The 15,897-nt window shown below is 42.5% G+C and overlaps 1 protein-coding gene across 2 annotated transcripts in view; it reads right to left on the bottom strand.

Annotated features, from left to right (window-relative positions):
* The window catches only part of ST6GAL1 (ST6 beta-galactoside alpha-2,6-sialyltransferase 1), a 114,571-nt gene that overhangs the window by 37,043 nt on the left and 61,631 nt on the right, over positions 1–15,897 (bottom strand). For both annotated transcript variants that reach the window (XM_084847043.1, XM_084847044.1), the window contains exon 2: positions 7,315–7,466. The gene's annotated coding sequence lies outside the window, so the exon portion shown is untranslated. The remainder of the gene's footprint in view (positions 1–7,314; positions 7,467–15,897) is intronic.

The following is a 15,897-nucleotide window of genomic DNA, read 5'->3' as shown; positions in this document are numbered from 1 at the left end:
CTGTTCTCATTGCTTAGCACACACGAGGGGTGCGATGACTAGAATTTTGGAAACTAGTGGTGGTAGTGGTGGGTTTAAACGTACCCTGCTCATATGTGGTGGTCCACTTGCTTACTTTAGAGTAAGAAGCCACACAAGTTCATGTCATACGTTCTGTGCCCAGTTATGTTTATGCAACAGTCTGAGGTTGCATAAACATAGCCTTACATTAATTAAATGGTTTGAAGGAAGAAGACAAAATTGGATGATTAAATTGATATAGGTAAAATGGAGGAGAGGCCTAAAGAAATAATATAACACCCCTCACACACCAGCTCCATTTACAAGCTGTTGCTACACCTTCATAAATGTACACTGCTGTATGCAAAACATATCCTGGAATGAACCATGTTTTTCATACTAAACATTTTGCATGATGGTCAAGTATGGATATGAAGTACTTTTTTGAGCTGTACTATTATTTATATAATTTATAACCTGCTTTTCCACATTAATGTGTAGTTCAAGCACTTTACATTTTTTGCTTAAGAAATATACTCTGCAAAATGGAGGATCCGATATTTCCCCTCCTGTTTTTCCCAGTTTAACGTGGGGTAGCAGGACCTTCCTGTAACCATGACATGACCTGCTGACCTGCAGACTCCTCACACACTACAGCCTGGGACTAGTCTGAACTTGAAGACAATGTAACTTCACCAACTAGTCACCTCCCACCCTGCCTTTCATAACATCTTGCCTGATCAAGTGGTCTGGGAATCTCAAAAGCTTGCACAATTTTTTGGGGTGTGCGCGCGATCTTTTGGTTGGCTTAATAAAGGATTTGGGGAATTAACTGTTAATGTATTTTAATTGCTGTTTCTTTTAGTGAAGCATCAGAAATGACAGTTTAAAGCACCAGTAAAAGGAGATATAAGGTAAAGCAGTATATTTGCCCTGGCCGTGGGCGTTGAACTCTTAGGTTAGAGATGCCAAGATAGTGATAAATTAGATTCAAAGGTTTTCTTACAAGGAGACTTTATTGTGTAACTTACAGCACACAGCTTCAGCAAAGGAGATTGTTACCTTGTCATGGTGCTGGAGCTTGAGCACCTCAATGACGTCATGAGCTAAACCGTGAAGGGACACCCAAGACGGGAAGGTCATGGCAGAGAGGTCAGACTAAATACGATCCCTGGGGAAGGAAACGGCAACCCACCCCAGTATTCTTGCCATGGAAACTAACTGGATCAGTACAACCAGAGATATGTCGGTATACCATCGGAAGATGGGACTCGCAGGTCAGAAGATGGTCAAAATGCTACTGGGGAGAAACAGAGGATAAGTTCAACTAGCCCCAGATGTGATGATGCAGCTAGCTCAAAGCCGAAAGGGCGGCTAGCAGCCGATGGTGATGGTGGTGAACGACGAATCCGATGTTCTAAAGATCAACACACCATAGGAACCTGGAATGTAAGATCTATGAGCCAGGGCAAATTGGATGTGGTTATTGGGGAGATGTCAAGATTAAATATAGACATTTTGGGTGTCTGTTTCTGTTTTGGGTGAACTGAAATGGACTGGAATGGGCCACTTCACATCAAATGACCACCAGATCTACTACTGTGGACAAGAGGACCACAGAAGAAATGGACTAGCCTTCATAATTAATAATAAAGTGGCTAAAGCAGTGCTTGGATACAATCCAAAAAATGACAGAATGATCCCAATTCGAATTCAGGGTAAGCCATTTAACATCACAGTGATCCAAATATACTCCCCAACCACAGATGCTGAAGAAGCAGAAGTAGATCAGTTCTATGAGGATCTGCAGCACCTACTGGATAGTACGCCAAACAAAGATGTTATTTTCATTATAGGAAACTGGAATGCTAAGGTGGGTAGTCAAACAACACCTGGAATTACAGGCAAGCATGGTCTGGGAGAACAAAATGAAGCAGGACATAGGCTGATAGAATTTTGCCAAGACAACTCACTGTGCATAACAAACACTCTCTTCTAGGGATGTCGGAGAATTTCTCCACAAATCTCCAGGAGGCCGAATGCCAATGCATTCGGCCCCCCGAAATTGGTGGAGAAATGGTCCGCCACCCCCCCGCCTCCCGCCCGGGATGGGACTTACCTTGCGTGAATGTCCCTGGCGCTGGCGGCTCCCGGCGGCGGCCAGTCTTCTGACCAGCTGCCACCGCCGCCATTTCCCAGTAAAACAAACAAACAAACAAACAACAAACATGATAGGCTACGTAAAGATTTACGTAGCCTATCATGGCTAGATTTTCAAAAAACACCGTGATAGGCTATGTAAATCCTTACGTAGCCTATCACGGCTGACTTTGGAAAAAGAAAAGCGCATACGCAAATGGCAGCGCCCATGGGTGCTGCCATTTGCATTCCTTATTTGGGCACGTGTAGTCTACGTAAACATTTACGTAGACTACGGCGAAAATAAGGGCAACGCAAATAGCGTTGCCCTTATTTTCGCCGTCGTCTACGTAAATGTTTATGTAGACTACACGTGCCCAGATAAGGAACGCAAATGGCGGCGCCCATAGCGCCACCATTTGTGTACGTGCTTCCCCCCCCCCAAAGTCAGCCATGATAGGCTACGTAAGGGTTTACGTAGCCTATCACGGCTGACTGTAGGGATGCAAATGGTGGTGGCTACGGCCGCCGCCATTTGCATCCCGGCAGGAGACGAGATTTGCGGCTGGAAGGACGGGGCGCCTCCCCCCTGGCCAGAATTTTGGCCGGAGGGACGGGGCACCTCCCACCCTGCCCAGAATTTTGGGGGGAGGGATGGAGCACCTCCCCCCCACCGCCAAGCAAGCTGCGGGATAAGGTAAGGGACTTTCATCCATCCCTACTCTCTTCCAACAACCTAAGAGACGACTTTATACATGGACTTCACCAGACAGTCGACACCGAAATCAGATTGACTACATCCTTTGTAGCCAAAGGTGGCGGACATCTATGCAGTCGGTAAACACAAGACATGGAGCTGATTGTAGTTCAGATCATGAACTTCTTATTGCACAATTTAGAATCAGACTAAAGAGAATAGGGAAGACCCACAGATCAGTTAGATATGAGCTCACTAATATTCCTCATGAATATACAGTGGAGACGAAGAATAGATTTAAGGGACTAGATTTAGTAGATAGGGTCCCGGAAGAACTATGGACAGAAGTTCGCAACATTGTTCAGGAGGCGGCAACAAAAAACGTCCCAAAGAAAAAGAAAACCAAGAACACAAGATGGCTGTCTGCTGAGACACTGGAAGCAGCCCAAGAAAGAAGGAAAGCAAAAGGCAACAGAGATAGGGGGAGATATGCCCAATTAAATACAAAATTCCAGAGGTTAGCCAGAAGAGATAAGGAATTATTTTTAAACAAGCAATGCGCGGAAGCGGAAGAAGATAATAGAACAGGAAGGACAAGAGACCTGTTCCAGAAATTAGAAACATCAGAGGTAAATTCCAGGCAAAAATGGGTATGATCAAAAACAAAGATGGCAAGGACCTAACAGAAGCAGAAGAGAGCAAGAAAGGTGGCAAGAATATAGGAAGATCTGTAGAAGAAGGATAATAATATCGGGGATAGATTTGACGGTGTGGTCAGTGAGCTAGAGCCAGATGTCCTGAAGAGTGAGGTTGAATGGGCCTTAAGAAGCATTGCTAATAACAAGGCAGCAGGAGATGATGGTATCCCAGGTGAACTGTTTAAAATCTTGCAAGATGATGCTGTCAAGGTGATGCATGCCATATGCCAGTAAATTTGGAAAATACAAGAATGGCCAACAGATTGGAAAAAATCAACTTATATCCCCATACCAAAAAAGGGAAGCACCAAAGAATGTTCAAACTATCGAACAGTGGCACTTATTTCACATGCCAGTAAGGTAATGCTCAAGATCTTGCAAGGTAGACTCCAGCAATTCATGGAACGAGAATTGCCAGATGTACAAGCTCGGTTTAGAAAAGGCAGAGGAACTAGAGACCAAATTGCCAATATCTGCTGGATAATGGAGAAAGCCAGGGAGTTTCAGAAAAACATCTATTTCTGTTTTATTGACTATTCTAAAGCCTTTGACTGTGTGGATCATCACAAATTGTGGCAGGTTCTTGGTGGGATGGGGATACCAAGTCATCTTGTCTGCCTCCTGAGGAATCTGTATAACGAACAGGTAGCAATGGTAAGAACAGACCACGGAACAATGGACTGGTTTAAGATTGGGAAAGGAGTATGGCAGGGTTGTATACTCTCACCCTACCTATTCATCCTGTACGCAGAACACATCATGCGACGTGCTGGGCTTGATGAAGCCAAGGCTGGAGTTAAAATCGCTGGAAGAAACATTAACAATCTCAGATATGCAGATGATACCACTTTGATGGCTGAAAGCGAGGAGGAGCTGAGGAACCTCATGAGGAAGATGAAAGAAGAAAGTGCAAAAGCTGGGTTGCAGTTAAGCCTAAAAAAAACCAAGATTATGGCAACCAGTTTGATTGATAACTGGCAAATAGAGGGAGAAAACGTGGAGGCAGTGACAGACTTTGTCTTTCTAGGCACAGAGATTACTGCAGATGTTGACTGCAGCCAGGAAATCAGAAGATGTTTACTTCTTGGGAGGACAGCAATGACAAATCTTGATAAAATAGTGAAGAGCAGAGACATTACACTGACAACAAAGGTCCGCAATAGTTAAAGCAATGGTATTCCCCGTAGTAACCTATGTCTGCGAGAGCTGGACCATATGGAAGGCTGAGCAAAGGAAGATCGATGCTTTTGAACTGTGGTGCTGGAGGAAAATTCTGAGAGTGCCTTGGACTGCAAGAAGATCAAACCAGTCCATACTCCAGGAAATAAAGCCAGACTGCTCACTTGAGGGAATGATATTAAAAGCCAAACTGAAGTACTTTGGCCACATAATGAGAAGACAGGATACTCTGGAGAAGATGCTGATGCTAGGGAAAGTGGAAGGCAAAAGGAAGAGGGGCTGACCAAGGGCAAGATGGATGGATGATATTCTGGAGGTGTCAGACTCGACCTTGGGGGAGCTGGGGGTGGTGACAGCCGACAGGAAGCTCTGGCGTGGGCTGGTCCATGAAGTCATGAAGAGTCGGAAGCGACTGACCAAATAAACAACAAACAGCACACAGGCATACCCAATGGATTATCCAATAAAGTCTCCTTCTAAGTAAATCTTTGAATCTGATTTATCACTATCTTGGTACCTCTAACCTAAGAGTTCAACACCCATGGCTGGGGCAACACAAGCAGGAAGCAAGAGAAGGATCTACTAGTAGATAGCTTGATAATTTGCATTAGATCAGCAAGGCAGCTTTCTGACTTCCAATTGTTTAACAATACCAAAAATAAAAAGGCTTAACCCCCTCTAAATTAGGCTGTTGGAATACCTGATCTGTACTAAATTAGATATAGCTTTGTACTTGCATATGCAACTTATCCTAGATTGGGCTCATGGGATGCAGTAGGTAATTATTTCTGCCCTCTGAACCTGCTTTATATCTGGCTTCACCCACTATTTTGTATGTGGTTCCAACTGGTGGACTTTGGGGTTCTAGTAAATTAAAGTATGGATGGGTGAATGTGCAGTGTTCAAATATGTTGAGGTTTTCCAAATTCTTCCTTAAAGCTTATTTTGCCTCATTTGTGTTCCTGAACATGAACATCTTTCACCCCTGCCTTCCGACTGGGAAAACTGTACATTTTTTGATAAGGAAAATGCCCTTTTTTAAAGTGTGCAATTTCTCCAAATTGGAAAAATATGCATTTTAAAAAATGCACATTTCCCCCCAACTGAAAATGTGCATTTTCCCTCATAGCCTAAAGTGTGAAAATGCAATTTTGGGGGGAATTTGTGTAAACATGCAAGTGCACAAGTGCACACTTTTGAACTTGAACACAAGTTCGGGACACTGTAAAAATTCATCAACAATTGTGTCCCTTTTCATGCTTGCATTTGGGGTTGCAAGTGGGACATGTTCGCATGATTTGTGATCAGGAACAAAATTCTTGTACATCCCTAAATCAAAGTGGATGCCACAAATTTGAAATATGTCTGTACCCAAGGAAAACGCATTTGGAGAATGCTCATTTGAAAAGCACTGGACAATGAACAGTTGAAGCATACCTGGTGGGGAGGGGGCAAGAGAGGACATTCTACAATTTGGGTACCACAACCCATTTGGGCACCTATCTGCTAAAAACTGGCAGCAAGGGGGCAGAGAGAAGTTCTCAAGCAGGTTCATATAGAAACAGGGCAATTTTGAAACACCCTGGTCTAAGACTGCCTCAGGCTTTAAAGGTTAAAACCAGCACATTGAATTAAGCTCAGAAACAAACTGGAGACAGTGAAGTTGATTGAGGATTGGTATGATCTGATCTGATCTGGCTCCAGTCAAAAGTCTAACAGCCACATTCTAAGACAGTAGAGTTTTATGGATGATCTGCAATGAAGAGCCCCAGATAAATCTTGTACCCTATGACAACAGCTGTTGATACATGCATGTTTGCATCTTTTTAGTGCCCTTCTTATAAAAGGTAAAAAATCCTTTGTATCAAATACCATGATGTAAACCACCAGAATAAAAACCTATTTGAACAAATGCTAAAAACAAATTATGGAGAAACCACTGAAGTTTTAGGGAGCAATCCTATGTGAATCAGCAGTCGCCCCTGACCCCAGGGGCGACCACCTATCCCGCACAGGGAGGGAGGAATGGTGAAGAGCGGATCTTCTCCTTGCTCCCCTTGCCCTGCTTTCGCAGCTAGACAGCTGATTTCAGCTGTCTAGCCACGGGCCCTCAGAGCATGGGAAGTGGCAGCTGGACAACACATACAATGTGTTGTACTGGCATTTCCGACCTTGTCGCCCCACCCCGCCCCTAGGAATGCCCTGTTTTTGCCGCTCCATGCTGCTCTTACAAGTGTGGTGCGTGGGGCTGATCTGCGCTGCCTATGAGGTGGCGTGGGAGTGGGTGAGGCTCGGTTCTTCGAGAACCGAACTATCCTATGGCCGTCTAACCGCTGACTGGCGGCCAAAGGATTGTGCCCTTAATGAGATTAACAAGAAAGATGTTCAAAATCAACCTGAGAACTAAAGTGGGGCTAGTTCAGTAAAACAAATGGATTCGGCTTACATACTTGAGTGATGAACATTTAAGACTATATCCTACAGCCTTGGGGTGCTGAAGGCATGCATACTAGGGGCAATATTCTTAATAAAAAAATGAAATTTTATCTCAGCTACTGTGTCCTCATAGCACATTCTCTAATCCGTTGACAGATTTGTTACCTGCTGTTGATGAATAACGAAGGTAGAATAAACAGTGCTCAGTACCGAAAATCTGAAGGGTTGCTCAGTTTGCTCTCTCTCAATTCTTGCTCTCTTCTAAAAATCCAGCTGCTCAGAGCAATGAGAACTCTAACTAAGCCTGAAGGCCATACCTGCAAAATGAAAAAAAAAATGTATTAGATAAACACAGCACAAGGGGTATTGTTTTTTAATATAGGCATGTGATTATGCTGCAAAATAATAGACACAGCATGTTTCCAGATGAGGCTTTTATTGTGCTCTGTCTCAAACATAGAATTTTACGTGGGGTGGCGGGCATCTGAAGATGTAGTCTTCCATTTGTAATCCTCCTGTGTTTTCCCACAGCTTCTTCTGTTTGAGGAGGTGGAAACAGAATAAAACCATTCTTTTCATTGGTAGCACTAGTTTGGAAGCACCATAAACTTCTGATACCTGTGTCTGCTAACCCAGTTCAACATGAAGAAAAACACGCTAATTATAATGCAAAAGCTCTCTGACAGCCCTGAAGACTTCAGAAACAACTGCAAACTGCTGTTGATCATTGCATGCACACACAAAACGACAATTTATTTATTTATTTTTGGAAATCTCTTGGCCACTTATTTATGGTAGCTTACCATAATAAACGAAATCAAACTAACTAGTCAAATTTCATCAAAACTAAACTAAACATAATATGATGTAAATAAAAGCAGTCTTCCAGCAATTTATTCAAATTAGAGCTGTGCACAAATGGCCTCTCAAAATTTTCCAGCCTATTTGTGGGAAGAGAAATTGGGGGGACAATTTCACCAAATTTCTCCTAGGGGAAGAGAAAGTCTCCGACAGTTTCTCACACATAGGGCTCACTATTGGCAGGGGTTGTAGCACAGCTTCTTTCTTTTTTCCTAAGGTTTTTGGTTTATTGCACTGCTTCTTAAGGTGGCAACAGCATCAACTGTGTTGAGGCCACTTTTTGAGGCAAAATTCTGAATTTCTTTCGTTGGCATTTTTTAGCTTACCTAATCATTGCGTGGTGGCCAAGGGTGTTGTGTATGTTTTCTCTCCTTATTACACATCTTTCTATTGCTCTGCAGCCTCCCAGGCCACTTGCACCTTCTGGACTGAAAAAGCCCAATGGGAGGAATTGCCTCATGATGTCTTCCTCATGATAGCTTTAACTGATGTGTGAGGAGCCGAGGAGGCTACGGGCTGCCACAGAGATTATTGTACAATGACAGACAGGACACTCATGCACGGTCCTCAGCCACCTCATGAGTAAGGTAAGCCGGGAACCCCAAACCCAACCCATGAGAATTTCTCTGAAATTTCTCCTCCTTTGAATTTCTTCTTGAAAGCAATTTCTTTTCTATCAGATTAAATGAGAATGACAAAAAATATGTGAGATAATTTTTTTGGCACAGCACTAATTCAAATGCATTTCTAAGGATATGTGACTACATTTCCTAAACATTGGGGGGTGGTGAGGTGATTATCAGGGGGGAGTTAGGGTGAGGGCTATAACAAAAATGCCTCCCCTCCCCTTTGAGAAAGAACCAGAAAAAATGAACAAAGGTCTCTATTCAAAATTGCGGTGCGAATATGCTGTATTCCAATGATAGAATGCTTCCTAATGTCCTGTTGCCCCTGTCTACAAACAGTACACCCCAGTTGGGCCTATATATTAGACCCGCCTTCCCCAACTCAGTGCCCCCCAGATGTGTTGAACTGCAACCCCCATAATTCCCAGCCAGCATGGCCGTATATGTAACCCTATATGGTTAGGGATATAGGTTGCAGTCGATACAGTTCAACACTGGATCCGTTCGCTAATAAAAAAAATAAAATGGGAGGAATGAGGCTGGACGCTTCTTTCCCTTTCTTTGATGGGAAAGTTCTCTCTACAATGTTAATACCAGAAGAAAAAAGCACAATTATTTTGAAGTGCAAAACTTTTTAAAGCAAATGCTTGATGTGTCTTACAGGATGAACCTATGCATGTTTACTGAGAAGGCATGCTTAGCCTTAGAGGAATATGCTGAAGAATCAAGACTTACATAAATTACATTGTGCTAGTATCCCATCACTCCAGCGCTGAAGGAGTTGCACTGGTTACCAGTTGTTTTCTGGGCCAAATTCAAGATGTTGGTTTTGACCTTTAAAAACCTATATGGTTCCAGCCCAGCCTATCTTAAGGAGCGCCTCCAGCAGCACCAGACAGGCCGCTTAACAAGATCAGCCTCGGATGGCCTTCTCTCTGTCCCATCAGCCAGGACAGCTAGACTGGTGGGGATGAGGAAGAGGGCCTTCTCTGTGGTGGCCCCCACTCTGTGGAACTCCCTCCCTAGGGAACTCCGCCATGCCCCCTCTTTAATGAACTTCTGCCATGCATTAAAAACGTGGTTGTTGAGGCAGGCATTTGGGGTGGGTTAGGGTATTTTTTAGAAACATGATGTTTTTACTGTAGAATGTTATTGTTTTAAACTGTTCTATTATACACTCTGTACATCGCCCAAACAAACAAACAAATGGGACCTCTAGAGCAATGCAAAAACATTAGCTGGCACGATGGGATTCCCTAGAAAACCTGTTATGCCAGCGAATGGTACTGGCATTGCGCTAGAGGTCCCTTATGCAAACACAATGTAACCTAAGTTCGCGTTCATCTCTTATTGAATACTGCCCCTTGATTCTTCATCATATTCTTCTAAGATTAAACATGGCTTCTCAGTAATCATGCACAGATTCAACTTGTAAGACACCCTGAGCATTTGCTTTAAAAAGGTTCTACTTCAAACAGATTAAATGTAACCCTTGCATTTCTAATTAATAGCTAAAGCACCTTACAAAGAGGTTTTCCATATCACTGACATTCCAGGCCAGGACTGTTTTGCTAGCCCTGTTTTGGGCCCACCATGGCCCATGGCCCCTGCCTCAACATCTCCTGTTGCATCTTGGGCATCTTTAGAGTTCCTCATCTGGCAGACTGCCTCACAGTCCTTGGATTTAGAAATGAAAGGTGGTATATAAATATTTTAAATAAATAACAGTATAATCCTGTGCATGTCTACTCAAATGTAAGTCTTATTGAGTTCAATGAGACTTACTCCCAGGTAAGTGGGCATAGGATTGCCCCTTAACTCTTCTAAGTGATAAAGAAATGTCTATCTTTTCATTACATTCTAAAAATTCTTTAGTGAGTGTTCCAGCTACCAGTCTGCATGGAAACAGCTTCCTTTTCAGCTTCTCTCTCATGTGCCATCATTGTACGTGGTTTAATTTGAAACACATTAATTTGAAATATGTGCACTCAAATTTACAGGACAATCTCCAGCATTCTGACATATCCAAGGCTCTCTACAGTTCAGAAAAAGCTCGCCATTTAGCTAATTTACAGCTGTGGTCACAAGTTATCATGATGGCAGTTTAGGTTTCATTATTAAGAACACAATCCTATGCATGTTTAGACTAGGGATGTGCATTGCTGGGAAATCCAGCCCTGCTTGGGCTTGTTACATTTCTGCGGTGCCCCCAACTCAGCTTGCATGTGCGAGGCGAGCTACAAATTTCTTCCCAAAATCTGGGAACTTTTCCGGTTTTTTATTTGCATAAAAAGCTATTTGTGCAAATTATGCAAATTGCAGCTATACTTTGCACAAATTACAGCTGCAATTTACATAATCTGTGCAAATTACAGCTGTAATTTGCATTCCCCCCCCCCCCCGAAATCTGTGAACTGGCCTGATTTGATGCAGATTGAATTGGAACAGCTTGTGGGAAAGTGAGCAGAAGTCTGGGGAGTTCGAGCTGATTAAAGCTCAGTGAGCTTCACCTTGCACAGATTCCTCTGACATCCCTAGTTTAGACCGAAAAAATCCTACAACTCCCAGCATTCCCCAGCCAGCATATAAGACTGCATCCTAAGTATTCTAGAAATGCTCCAGTATTAATAAGAGAGAAAGTTTGCAAACACAATGGCAAGGAATGCAAAGTTCAGAATGGAGATGCACTAAGGCTAAATTATTGGTAGACCACCTGTTCATGTTTTTTTGGGGGAAGAAGTTGTTTGCCTGCTAGCTTTCTCTTTTAGCCCATTATTATAATGTTTTGTTTTTATTGCTAGAATTTTTATTGGATTGGATGCTGCCCTTAATATCTGTATAACGAATTGGTTTTATGGATTTAGCCACGTTGGGATTCCTATACATTTTAGAAGTAAATCATTATCAATTAACCAATTGATACAACCCAGAATCTGCAAAACCAGAGTTTCTAAAGCTGCTTTGCATTTCTAAGCTTTAAAGTGTGGACACATATGGTAGCAAACACTGAATTTATGACTAGTGTGTGGCAATGACTAATCACAATCTTGAGCATGCATAAGTAAAGAATTTTGTAAACCGAATACATTCGCAAGGACTATCAAGTTTATGTGCAGCTTTGTTGACAGACCAGATCACCCAATTAGAAGATGAGGGAGTTAAAACAAGTGATAAGGGTAGCAACTGGTAAGCGTTTCTTCATGGATATGGAAGGACAAGATGTCTGTGATAAAACATTTGACGTAGTATTTGATATGAAAAACATGACTGTAAGATTTGAAGCCAGGATAATCCCAGGGTTTGAGAATATGAGCACAGATTCTTTAGGTTCTTTAGGCTGATATATATATATATATATGAAAACATCCCTCACAGAACACAAAAAACCACTCTTCTATAGACAAACCTGAGCTCCTTATAGCCTCACACTTATGTTTATCCTGGAAATAAATCCCAGAGGCTAATGCAATTTACTTCCAAGTACATGTGCTTATGATTGCAGCCCAGCTCTCCTAGGAGTACATAAGGAAGAATTTTCCACCCCCTTCTACATTTACAGTATTAATTTTTAGCCATAACCCCCTATCCCTAAGCTTCAGGATGGGTAACATCAACTCCTTCTCCTGTAATTTCCTTGTTCTCATTCTACAGCTGGGGAACTGAGGATGAGGAATAGTTGCTAGCAGGGCTTTTGACAAACTCAACACTGCATGAAGACAAACAGCTGTGGGACAGCTCGGTTTAAGTAAGCATTTCTTAAAGCTATATATAAAGTAAATCTAAATTGAGGAGAAAAAAAGGCTTGTATTTTTCGTTTGAGTGTCTAAATTTAAATCACAAGCTTGTTCAGTGACTTGTCAACCCAACAACAATATATCAGTTTTTCTCTTAGAAGAAGAAAATGTTCCATGAGCTTTGCATAACATGGGACCAGGGGGAGGGGGGGAGAAAACAGGTGCCAACAGAGAGATGACAAAATGTCACAGCTGAAAGGCAGCTGCTCAAGAGAACAGAGGCAACAGGAACCTCTCAAGTGAAGAATAACCAAATCCCCAACAACCCAAGAAAATATAAGAGAATTCGCAGATGCCCCAACATGATTTGCAGAGTCAGAAACTCCATGCCTCTATTAACAGAAGTCTATCATCTAGCTGTACTGAAGAGAGAGAACACGTCCACAAAAGAGTTCAGGCATAACTCACTGAGATTTACTCATGTGCAGGCCCCATTACAATAAATAGACCTTGTGCAAAACCACAAAACATCTGCAACTTCCCTTGGCAGCACACTTACTTGGTCAAGAACCACCCCTTCAGCTTTACAACAACAGCATTGTTAAGGTATATTTTTTAACAAATGAGAGAGAGAGACAATGGGGTGATAATGACTTTCTTTCTTTCTTTCTTTCTTTCTTTCTTTCTTTCTTTCTATACCACCTCTCTGGGCAGTTCAAAAAATTAAAACCACGAAGTGCAGCATAAAACAAAATAAAATATGAAAGCTTAAAAACACAATATAACAGTACAACCAGCAGGGGCATTGTTAGGTTCATAAAAGATCCGGGGCACAGGCCCATAACCCAAATTTGCATATGCATCTGTATATATGTGTGTGTATATATATATATATATGTGTGTGTGTGTGTGTGTGTGTGTGTGTATATATATATATATATATCCGAGACTAAGTACACCTCTAATATATGTGTGTGTGTGTGTGTGTGTATGTATGTGTAGAGTACATACTTGCATACATACATAAGAAGTGTGCACTGACCCCCAACCCACTTCAACTCAGACCCCAATTCAGTGTGTTGGAAAACATCCCACTTCTGCTTGGGCCAATTTGAAGTTGGTCCACTTTGGCTCAGCACCAAACCTGAGTCAAGGTTTAGAAAAATGAGTCTTTATGCTTCCTGTTGATTACCATGGGGAATTAGGAAAAAAAATGTTACTTTTTTCTCTTGGTCAGAACTGGATGGTAATTTCAGGCACAGTAGCCCTCTAGAAGGGGTTTACACGTGCCCAATGTCAGAAAAATGAACTTGAGCACACTCTGGGAGAGAGCGGAGGACAGGAAGGTCTGGCGTGCTATGGTCCATGGGGTCACGAAGAGTCGGACACAATTTAACGACTGAACAACAAGTTCAGAAAAATAGGTGCAGGGTTTATATTTTGATTTTCTTTTAAATGGAACTGCCAATAACATTTTTATTCATTGAAAGAGCTGGATAAAAATTTCACGATTCATTGCTCCATAAGAGGAGATCATGTCTGCCAAATTTCAAAATGATAGCCACAGGGGTTTTTGTGCAAGGTTAGCCTTGACATTTTGAGGTCTCCAAAAGAGGACATACTTATCTCCCTATGTTCCTTGTGGGCCATTGTTCTGAAAATTACAGACAGCCTAGAGGTGTCCCTAAGTAAGAAACCAGCAAAGTTTCAGAAGGATAGGTGCAGCAGTTCATGTGGAAGGGGAGTTCTCCAATTTGGGGGAGGGAGTGATTTGCTTTCCCTTCCCTTCAACCCCCCCCCCCCCCCGCAATAGTTTCTGGGCAGATTTGTATGAAAATACACAGATCATTAGAGGTGTCCCCCAGGCCAGAAACCTGCAAAGTTTCTGAAGGATATACATGCATGCAAATTTAGAATGACTAGAATTCATTTACATTTCACCAGTGTTAGCAGCAGGAGAACATGGGTGGGAAGGTGCTATTGCACTCATGTCCTGCTTGTGGGTTTCCTGTGGGCATCTGCTTGGCCAGTGTGTGAACAGAATACTACACTAGATGGACCTTGGTCTGATGCAGCACAGCTCTTATATTCTTAAATACAGAGTGCCTCTGAGCAAATGCAGAATGCTTTTCTTTCACCACTGAGCACTTACATTCTCCCTCTATCAATTCTGTTCCCCTCTATGCAACCATCCCTCCTCATCCTACTATCCTCCAGCAACTCTTCATAAAAACAGATGTTTTGAGCAACTTTTCTCTACCTCCTCCTCTACCTCCTACCTTCTCCACAAGCTCTCATTGTATCTTCCTCCCCATAACTTCATTTGTGGCAAGACTTCACCAGGATTCAGCCACTGAGTCTGTTTTCAAACATAGGGCTAAGTTATGGAGAAACTCTGAGCATGTACTAAGTGCCTTTCCCTCACCACCAAAGCTAGAGTTCAGGCAAAATGAAAAAAAACACAAATGACAAAACATGCATAGGATTGAGCTGAAAGGGTAGTCAATTCATTAGACACAGAATTGGGTAGGCACTGTATTAAGCTCGCAGTCCCATCCTCACAACTCAGCACTTACTTCTGAGTAAACATGCAAAACATCAGGGTGCAAACCTCCCTGCAAAAGTAACTTGTGCTGGAATCCTATGCTCACTTTCCTGAGGGTAAGCCTCATTAAACATAATGGGGCTGAGTTGGCATACACAGACTTGTAAAAAAATGAGCAGTATTTATCTCCCCTCCACTTAAAAACAAACCAAAAACTCCTATTTTTATTAAAGCTTTCTGTTCATAGGAACATAGGAAGCTGACTTATACTGAGTCATCTAGCCCAGTATTGGGTCCATCTAGCCCAGTATTGTCGACACTGACTGGCAGCAGCAGCTCTCCAGGGTTTGAGGCAGGATTCTTTCCTAGCCCTACCTGGAGATGCCGGGGATTGAACCAGGGAGATTGAACCTTCTGCATGCCAAGCATGTGCTCTACCACTGAGCTACAGCCCTTCCTATGGCTGGATAATGGCAACTGGCAAACAAAGCAGCTCCAGATTTGTTTCTCTGCAACCATGTGAACCCACTTTTCTCAAAGGCTCGAGTGAGGAGAAGGAGAAAAACAAACCCTCTTGTCTGTTTGTATAAAGTCAAATACAGTTCAGAACTTCTCTTGGCCATGGAAGAGAACTCGCTTTAAGAATTCCCCAAGACATGCTCTGGGTGGAATAAAGAAGAGAAAGAAAGAACAGGATAGGGGAGGAAGAAGAAAAGAAGAATGGTGATTGGAAATGGGTGGTGGTGGTGGTAGAGAGAATTCCTTTAGCCAGGTGGCTAAAGGTGGCTACTTTCAGAGAAGTAGTACAGAGGCTGTGGAGGGTTTGTAAGGACTGCACATACTTAAATTAACTTTATGAGGTGGCTGAGAGCTTTTTCTAGCTTTTAAAAAAAACTGTAGAACCTATTTAAAAGCCAAAACAGTTCCTCAGTCATGATGCCACATATTCCTAACCCTGCTTTTGGAATAATTTGAGTCCTAC

This window comes from Heloderma suspectum, chromosome 3 (genome assembly GCF_057233095.1).
Source record: "Heloderma suspectum isolate Gila_16-S chromosome 3, 16-S_ref, whole genome shotgun sequence".
NCBI classification, from domain to species: domain Eukaryota; kingdom Metazoa; phylum Chordata; class Lepidosauria; order Squamata; family Helodermatidae; genus Heloderma; species Heloderma suspectum.
Note: the sequence above shows the minus strand (reverse complement) of the source record. Positions and strands in the feature narration are given on the sequence as shown.